Genomic DNA, 10,623 nt, shown 5'->3' with positions numbered 1-10,623 from the left:
ACGAAGACCCAGTGCAGCCAAAAATAAATTTTTAAAAATTAAAAAGAAAAATCTGCATATAAGTGAACCTGTGCAGTTCAAACCCATGTTGTTCAAGGGTCAACTGTACATCTTTTTAAAGAGTTGCCTAGTATTTCATTGTGTGGATTTACTCAACCACACATTACTATTGAACTCTTAAGATTCCAACTTGTTGCAGTTATAAACTGAACTAATCTAAATCTGCCTCCATCTTATTTCCACTAAATTTCTTTGTCCTCCAAGAAGCATCTCAATTAATCCCTCTGAGCCACATGACTGCATCCTTAATTCCCTGAACCTTCTTGTGACCCTATACTACCCCCACCATACCCCTGTTCGCAGCTAGAGCATCCTTCATTATAGTGGGATCTCTAGAAATGACCGCTGTCCCAGATGCGATCTGGCTGGCCTAAACCAAGCACACAGACACCACGGAGTCCCACAACCTGGACACGCCATTTTTATTAACACACACCAAAGTTTATTAGCTTTTTAAGCAGCTGAGTCACGCTGAGGGCTGTGTGGCTCAGTGGGAAGAACATGGCTCCCTCGCTTCCCAGGTGTGTGACGTGAGATGAGAAGTTTCATCTCCCTGTGTCCTTTTCTTTGTCTGTAAAGCAGGCTAATCACACCACATAAGATGGATATGAGGGTCAAAAAGAAATGCTAGAGAAGTAACAGTACCAGGCATTTGAGATGTGGCAGGTATAGAAGCTATCGTTATTACTCTGGGCATATACAAAGCTTTAAGTCACTAAAGAGTCCAAGACTCAGTTGTGGACCACAGAGTGACCTCTTATGTGAACTACTGCCAAGTCAGGCTCCCGAGCTCCAGCCTTTATGCAATTCATCTTGTGTTTTTACTTCTACACACGGCACTTGAACCTTAACCATCCTAAATGGGCTGTTTAACCCATCCTCTCTGCCAGTGTTGAATCTCAATTTTGTCAATATTGTTTAACCCTATATAGCTATGCAAACTTGTTCAACAACCTTATCACAAGTTCTGCTGATGCTCTTGTAGGCTTCTTAACCTAGGAGAGCTGTTAGTCATTTTATGTCTCCCATTGTACTCTGAAAATAATAGGCACTCATTGTCCTGTAAGAAGAAATGAATTGATACCCTTAGGGAGCGGGGGATCAGCTGAAATACATTCAACACATGTAACTCAGCGCACATTCCCGTCAGAGACACAAGCACACCACAGAAGACACAAGAGGACCACACATAGAAGACACCATAGAAGACATAATCAAAGCTTCATCAAAATCTAGATCCTTCCAATGCTACCCTGACTCCCACCTGCAGAAGCCTTGGCAGATACCTGCTCTCTTCCTCTGCCAGCAAGCCCAAACCCAGGCCCAATACCCCTTCCCTACCCTTCAAACATCTTCCCTATTTTGTCTTTTTTCTTTGCACACATTGACTCCTACTCCTTGGGACTACTCCCCTCCCCCCTGACATTTTCTCTTGATTTGCACCCTTTGCTTCCCCTCTGACATGCCTCATCAACTATTCTCTTTCTGCAGCTCCTCCCCTCACTGTGCTCTCAGGACTGTCGGCCTGATCCTGCTCTGCCCTCAAGCTCACCACCTTTCTCCCTGCTTCCTATCACCACCACATTTCTGCAGGTGTAGACAACCTCCTGGCTTCAACACCCACACTACTCACTCACCGTGTCTTTGTCCCTCCAGAAAGAGCTGTCTTCTAGGCCTATGATTCTGTCTTCACTGATCTCTCAAAACCCTCCACTCCTGGAATGTACCACCAGTGATGTCCCGTTATCCCAGAACCCTAAAGCCCTCTGCTCTTCTCATGGCCCCTTTGTGCCCTCATGTCCATTAAACATATATGCCCCCCAGGAGAATAGGCTCAATCCTCACTATGACCTATAGGCTTTCCTTCAGAGGCCTTGCTCAGCCACCAGGCCTCAACCATGACCCTAATGCCAGTGATTTCCAAAGCTGTGTCAAGCCCTGAGTCCCTCATGAGTTTGGGCTGCTGGATAGCTCTGGATGGCTGTTTGGCAGGGCCAAAGTCTTAACACACCTAAAATTGACCTCTCAAGTCTCTGCCATATTTTCCTCTGGCTGTTGATGGCCCCGTCATTCTATTGGTCACATCCTGACACCGGCCAAGGCTGGATTTTACCCCCTTAGTGTCCTCAATCCTGCCTCCTCTTTTCACTATTATTAGCAGTCCACACTGTGCAGTTGCACAGGATGTGCACTGCACAAGTCTGGGGGGCACCATTCACATAGACTAACATGTGGGCCTTGATCATTGGCATAGATTCCCTGTGGGCAGGAGAGGACCACAGCAGGGCCTTCTAAAGCCAGGGGCCCAGGGCAGAGGCCTCTCATACTTTGGTCTAAAAATGAGAACTTTCAGATGGGCTTCCCTGGTGGCGCAGTGGTTGAGAATCTGCCTGCCAATGTAGGGGACATGGGTTCGAGCCCTGGTCTGGGAGGATCCCACATGCTGCGGAGCAACTGGCCCCATGAGCCACAACTGCTGGGCCTGAGCGCCTGGAGCCTGTGCTCTGCAACAAGAGAGGCCGCGATAGTGAGAGGCCTGCGCACCGCGATGAGGAGTGGACCCCACTTGCCGTGACTAGAGAAAGCCCTTGCACGGAAACAAGGACCCAACACAGCCAAAAATAAATAAATAAAAAATAAAAAATAAAAAAAATAAAAAAATAAAAATGAGAACTTTCAGAAAGATTAAGTGACTTGCCCAAGACCATCATCTAGGAAGTGGCAAAATCCAGACTCAAACCAGGTGTGTCTGACACCAAAGCCTGAGCCCTGTCCAAATATACCCCTGCTTCTTCTGCACCTTACGAGCCGTGTATCCAAGGGATACACATTGTTCTCGCTGGCAGGAATCTACCCACAAACTGAGCTTAAGGCATGGCTGGCAGCCTGCAGGTCTGTGAGTACAAGAGGCATAGGACAAGGTGGCTCTGCAGGAAGACTTGTGCTTTTTAAAGCTTTTCAACAAGTATCAATATTTGAAAGTCTGCATTCCAGCCCCAATTTTATCTCTCTGCTCATCTCACCAAAGCCGATCTCCTTACCTAGATAATCTTCCTTAAACCAAAGAGGATGATACTATTTCCCTGTAATACTCCTCACTGCTCTCCATTTGGCACAGCTCTCAGGGTAAGGTGCAACACCCTAACTCCGTCCGAGGGCCCTGCAGGACATGGCTCCAGCTCACAGCCCACTCGGTGTCTTTGTCCGATGATCTCCTCAGTGCCTGCCCCCACTCCGGCCAGGTGGCTTCTCACATATGAGAGTGCTCTCAGGCTAATGGTAGTGCAAATAATACCCCCAAGAACTCACTCCTTTTAAAATCCGTTAAAATATTTACATAAACTATAAAACTACTCCAAATAAATTATCGATAAGAACAAAAAGATCAACAAGATTTTACTCAAGGAAGTATGAATAAACAGGAAGTCGAGTTTTCTGAAACCAAAGAAAAACTTTTACTGCACAAAGAACCTCAAACATTAATTCAGAGACTAGCAATGAATCCTTTGCAAGAAATACAGAAGGTTAGACAGTGATTGCAATCTATTCTCAAAAAAAAAAAAAAAAGCTACAAGTGTATACTGTACAACACAGGGAATATAGCCAATATTTTGTAATAACTATAAATGGAGTATAACCTTTAAAAATTGTGAATCACTATACTGTACACCTGTAACTTATATAATATTGTACAACTACACTTCAATAATAAATAAATAAATAAATGAATAAATAAATAAAAAGAATATCTCACCCACTCAACAGAAGCAAGATTCCTCGATAATAGACTAAATAGTATCGATGCTGAAAGCACGACTGATGTGCTGAGAACAGAATAACTGAGGTAGATCAGGAAACAGCTATTTAACACGAAAGATTACATAGGGAGATGCACAAGGCCATAAAAGACCATGAGAATAGAGCACTGAAATGCCTCTTGAAAATACGGAGAGTTCCCAATAAAGGACACAGAATAAATGGTTCTGAATCAGTAATCAAAGGTCTATGGGAAGAAAAATGTTCTGAATGAGGTCAGGTGGCGTTGATACCTCCAAGGCATTGCAGGCTGTGGCTCATTTGATCAAGAAGTCCAAGTCCCGGAGATTAACCTCCTCCTCATTGGCTGAGGAATCATTTCTGCAAAAACATTTCAGCTCTTCAGCCATGTTCACATTCGGAACCCCGAGCAAAAGCTGTAGGCCCACAGCCCTCAAGTCTCAGATCCACTCTATCCATAGCCAGCACTGTGCTGGCTGGGCACACACCGCCAGGCCCAGACATCCAAGCAGTTCAGAGCAGAGGACCTCACTGGAGACTAAAATGTCCGGCTGGTTTTTACTATCCCTATGCACTGGCAATTCTAAACAGTGTCATTGCTAAGGCAATAAATGAGGTAAATATTATGGTACAAAAAAGGAAAAGTGAACTAATGCTTTGTTTTTAAATTAATAAACTTTATTTGTAGAGCAGTTTTAGGTTTATAGAAAAATTGATTGGCAAGTAGAGAGTTCCCATATACCCACCCCATCCTCACCAATTTCCCCTATTACTAACATCTTGCATTAGTGTGGTACATTTGTTATGATAGGTGAGTCAATATTGATACAAAATTATGAACCAAAGTCTATAGTTTACATTAGGGATCACTCTGTATTGTACACTCTATGGGTTTTAACAAACGTGTGATGACATGTATCCACCATTGCAGCACCCTACAGAATAGTTTCACCTCCTTAAAACTCCTCTGTGTGCCACCTTGTTCATCCCTTCCTCCCCTCCAACCCCTGCCAACACTGATCTTTTTTCACTGTCTCCATAGTTCTGCCTTTTCCAGAATGTCATATAGTTGGAATCCCACAGTGTGCAGCCTTTTCAGATTGGTTTCTTTCACTTACAATATTCATCTGAGTTTCCTCATGTGTTTTCGTGGCTTGATAGATCGCTTCTTTTTATTGCTGGAATTGACACTTTAATTGCATTAACGTGTGTTTTGTTAAAGGGCGGGAAGAGAGGAGTTGCTGCGGGTGTGGAGGGAAGTGTTTGGTGTAGACGGAGCGCCAGGCCTGAGGAAGCGCCGGGCACCCAGGTGACAAGCCGGAGGCGAGGGCGGGGGCGGTGCAAGCGGGAAGCAGCACCTGGAGGAGAGGCGGCGCCGGCTGGACCTGATCCCGTCTGTGTGCTGACAGCGTCCCTCTGGCTGCTGGGCGAGCGCTGAGAGGCGCGGCGGAGAAACTTCACGTCATAGGCGGCCTGGAGTCCCCAGGCGGGGTCTTTGCTTTCAGCGGGCGCTCGCAGATGGCCTCCCCAAGGAGCCCACGTTGCGGATCTAACAGTTGTTGTGGTTACTGTTTTAACAATAAAGAACCTTCAGATCGGCACCTTTTAAAAAAAATTATTTTATTTTTTCTGATGTTAACATTTCATGTTTTTTTTTTTAAACATCTTTATTGGAGTATAATTGCTTGACAATGGTGTGTTAGTTTCTGCTTTATAACAAAGTGAATCAGCTATACATATACATATAATCCCATATCTCCTCCCTCTTGCGTCTCCCTCCCTCCCACCCTCCCTATCCCACCCCTCTAGGTGGTCACAAAGCACGGAGCTGATCTCCCTGCAGATTAGCACATTTAAAAATTACTCTTTAATAAACATTACATTCTGCAGGCAAATTAGTACCAAGTCAGCCCCTGACACACAGACTCAGCAGCATGCTTTTTTTTTTTTTTTAATTATTACTATTATTTGGGTTAAAGTGAGTTTTCCCCTTGGCTTCTGTTTACTTAGCAATTTTTTCAGTTTATTTTTTATTGTAAAATGTACGTCAAATAAAGTTTACTATTTTCACTATTTACACGTGTACAGTTCAGTGGCATTAATTACATTCACATTGTTGTGCTGTCTCCACCATCCATCCCCAGAAATTTTTCATCATCCCAAACAAAAACTCTGTGCCCACTAAACAATAACTCCTCATCCTCTTCCCTCCCAGTCCCTGGCAACCATCTTTTTACTTTCCCTCTCTATGAATTTGACTACCTAGGTACCTCATAGAAGTGGACTCATACAATAGTTGTCCTTCTGCGTCTGGCTTAATTCACTTTGCATTAATGTCTTCAAGATCCATCCATGGAATAGAATGTGTCAAAATTTCACTCCTTTTTAAGGCCAAATAATATTCCACTGTATATGCATACCACATTTCATTAGCTGCATGTTTTAAGAGTGAATTTGTAAAGGTTCTGAATCTTTGGTTCTGGCTTTGAGCTCCTTAATGCCTCTAATTACCCCCTCCCGCCATACCCTGCTTTAAATTGTACATTTGAAATACAATCCTCACAATAAAATGTAAGGATGAAGAAATAGACATATTATTTCAGTTCCATCATTCTGTGTGGCCACTTTGAATTGTATGTTTAAAACTTTTAACTTGGAGACAAATTAAACCCACTAGAATCAGTCTTGAAAAAAAGACAGACATAATTGCAATTTCTGGAATTCATTGTGAAAAGACACTTTTATGAATCTCTGCTGCACTTTGCCTATTTTTTTTTTTTTTTTTTTTTTTGGCTGCGTTGGGTCTTCATTGCTGCGCGCGGTCTTTCTCTAGTTGTGGTGAGCGGAGGCTACTCTTTTGTTGTGGTGCGTGGGCTTCTCATTGCGGTGGCTTCTCTTGTTGCGGAGCACAGGCTCTAGGCGCGCCGGCTTCAGTAGTTGTGGCTCGCGGGCTCTAGAGCACAGGCTCAGTAGTTATGCCGCACAGGCTTAGTTGCTCCGCGGCATGTGGGATCTTCCTGGACCGGGGATCAAACCCACGTCCCCTGCATTGGCAGGCAGATTCTTAACCAACTGCGCCACCAGGGAAGTCCAAACTTAGCCATTTGTATGCAACTCTTCCTACTGGAATATTTCTTCTTCCATAAGCTACGACTGAAGACTGACATATCTGTCTGTTCCATCAAGTGAACATGAATATGCAAAGAAAGTCTGTTTTGACACATTTACAGAAATTAAGATCATAAAAAAGAAATTGTAATTTTACTCTTTATTACCATGATAGACTAACATGTGGGTATAAGTTTTCCCCTTTTTAAAAAGACATATATTACTATAATTTAAAACTATTAATCCATTTTTCCTCTTTTGTGCTGTACTTTTAATTTTATTTTTTACATTTTCTTCCGAATATAAAATACTCCTTATAAGTTTTATATGTACAAATTGTAGCAGTCAGGTTAAATAATGTATATTTATTACTACAAAAGTAATATGCCACAATAACTAATGATTGTGAAAGCTGTGAACTACACAAAAACAATTATTAAGAATTTATAAATAACTATAAGTTTAATGCACAAGGAAATAGGTGGACTATTAATACAAAGACTGAGAGACAGTGTTAATTGGGTAACCTTAGAAAGACCTTATATCCTTTTTGAGCCAACAAATGTTTATACGTTTTAAAATAATGTGAAGCAGAATAATAAAAATGAGATTAAATCTTAATTCCAATCTTTATAGAATTGGTTGGTACTAACATCTGTAACTTTGGACATACTAATCTTTAAGGACTAAATTAATTTTAGTTATTTAGTTATATTTAGGTCATGAGGCTTTCAGGAGAAAATACTATTTGGGAATTCTGCACATTACATTTGGATGAATTAAAACATCATCAAAAAAACCCACAAAAAACAAAAAAATATCATCATCAATATACACTTTCTACCTCAAAACATTACGAGAAGAAAAAAATTCCAAGATTACGTACCAAAATACCCATGCTCAGTTAACTTCAATCCAAACATAATTAGAAATATGATGAAAAAGAGAAACTGTTGGAAGAAGTTAGGTACTCATTTTATTTTACTAATCTGCCGAAACAATGGCCTTTATAAAAATAAAGAAAAAAATTTTTATACTTTTGAATCTATGAAAACTGAAATTTTTGAAGTCTTTGTTTTAAAAAATGTCAAATTTATAGAAAGATTGCAAATACTACAGTGCATGTACTGTAGATTGCAAATACTACAGGGCAACATGCCCTTTACCTAGATTCATCATTAGCGATTAGTTATATTTGCTTCTCTCACGTTCTCAACACACACATACGTATGTGCAGACACACATATACATCCCTACATATATATAAATGCTTACATTTGCATATATATATATTTTTATATTTACACATATATTTACCTATACGTATATTTTGACGAACCATTTGAGAATTCACTGCAGACATCAGGACACTTTCCTCTAAGTCCTTCTGCCAGTGTCTGCTAAGAATAAGGTCGTTCTTCATAATGACAGTATAATTATTGCACTCAGGAAATTTAACATCAATATAATATTATCTAATACAGACGTCATATATTAGGTCATATCCAGTGGTTGTAATAATGTCCCTTATAACTGTGGTTTTCCTCCCTAAACCAGGAACCAATCTGGAATCATGCAGTGCATTTAGTTGTAATGTTTCTTTCATCTCCTTAATGCTGCCACTGTTGCCCTATCACTTTTTTCTTTTGTGATATTGTCATCTTTTAAGAGTTCAGGTCAATTTCTTTGCAGAATGCCTTTCAATTGTGGTTTGTCTGTTTCTTCCTTATTAAATTCAGGCCAACCCAATTTGACAGGAATCCTACCCAGACCATGTGTCCTTCTCAGTACCTCACAGGAGGAGGTACTCTTGTCCCGTTATTGGTAATGTTAAGCTTGTCATTTAGTTCAGGCGGTGTCCAGCAGAATTCTCTATTGCAGAGGTGCCTGAAAAATTTCCCCTTTGTAATAAATCAGATTTGTGAGATGATGCTTTGAAATTGTATGAGTAACCTGTTCTCCAATAATCTCTCACCCAGTGGTGGGGTTTTGTTTGTTTGTTTGTTTGTGGTGAAGGAAAATACAGTGTTTATTGCAGGGTGCCCACCAAGTGGTTTTAGTTTCCATTGATTCTTGTGCGAATCAACTATTAACCATGGTTGTTACAAAAATGGTAATTTTCCAATGTTATAATTCCTACATTTATTGGTTGTCATTCTTCTATTTTAAAAAAGCACTTTTCCTTCTCCTTCCTTTTGTATTATTAGTAGTAATATTAGTAGTACTATGAACTCATAGATTCTTATTTATAATTGCACATTTTAAAACTATTCATTTTTGATACACAAGTTGTCTCTACTTTAACCAGTGGCAGCCCCTCAAGCTCATGCCTGTGACCTTTGATATGTCCTCATCATTCGAGTGTTTTCTTGTTTTCTGTCACACAATATAGTCCAGGCTTATCTCATACTTTCCCTACCCCAGTCCTGGAATCAGCCATTTCTCCAAGAAGCCCTGGTTCTTTTTAAATGGGAAATATTTAGAAATCAAAATCTGGGAGATATTCATGTCCAGTGCTACTTGGAGTATCGTTTCCCAGCCCTTTCAGTTGACAGATTTAGGAGATAAATGAACACATTTTTTAAAAAAATCATGAGTTCAAATAGATAACCCTAATTCCACTCTAATACCACAGGGCTTTTCCTCCCCGTTCTGTGTTCCACATCTGTATTGTACATCTCCTTCATCAGCCAAAGGCCACCAGGAGCACACTTACAGTTAAACGAAGTTAGATTTATTGACCTGTTGCAACAAGGGTAACTGCTCAACTTGAGGAGCCATGGGACGTCCCAGGGGGAGGGTGTCAGAAAGGACTTAGCAGGATTTGGGCTTGTGTTGGGTGATTACGGAGGAAGGTTTGAGGGAGTGCGCATTGCTCTGGATATGGCTGTAAGGAGGCAGGGCTAACTCTATGGGCAGGTATCTTAATTCTTTTCTAGAAAGAGAGAAGCATGGGAACAAGGCTACCAATCACAGGGTTAGGCCATTTTTGTGGTTTAAACAATGTTCAAGTTTTTGTCTGTGTTTGGACATGATTATGAGGTGGCCCTCTTTTTATTTGGATCCATCACCATCACAGAGTGGCCTTCCCTGATGTTGGTGTTCTGTGAAATTTTTACTTTTAATAAACACCACAGCCTACCTCTGGTGCCAGGTCAGCTTCCAGCTGTCAAGGGCTAATTCTCTCTCAGTATCTCCCTTTTTCCACAGTGAAAACATTCACTCCCAACAGTATGGATGTATTTAGTCATTTGCTCAATCCTACAATACACACAAAATAGTTTCAGAGTTGTTACACTTATACCACTACGAACAACAAAAATATCAAGTAAAAGTCAAGATTTCTTTGTAGATTTTTTTTATTCTCAGAATATGTCCAATTAAAAGGATGGTGTTCAAAGTTACTTGAACTAATCATATTTTCTTCTTCTGTATAAATGAGTTTGTTATCAATTTGACTTTCAGCTAGGTTCATTTTTAAATGTTAAGTATTTTCCCCATCCTCATCGATTTATTTTTTGAATATGTAAAATATTAACACAGTTAAAAAGTCAAAACTATATGAAAAAGACGTATTCAGCAAAGTCTCATTCTTTTCTCTCTTCCTCTCTCTCCATTCCCACCTAGCCCCTCTAGATAAGCCAATTTCATTAAATTTCTGGTTTATCTTTCCAATCT

The sequence above is a fragment of the Balaenoptera borealis genome, assembly GCF_965194805.1.
Source record: "Balaenoptera borealis genome assembly, chromosome: 15".
NCBI classification, from domain to species: Eukaryota; Metazoa; Chordata; class Mammalia; order Artiodactyla; family Balaenopteridae; genus Balaenoptera; species Balaenoptera borealis.
The sequence above is the reverse complement of the archived record's forward strand: the minus strand, read 5'-3'. Positions refer to the sequence as shown.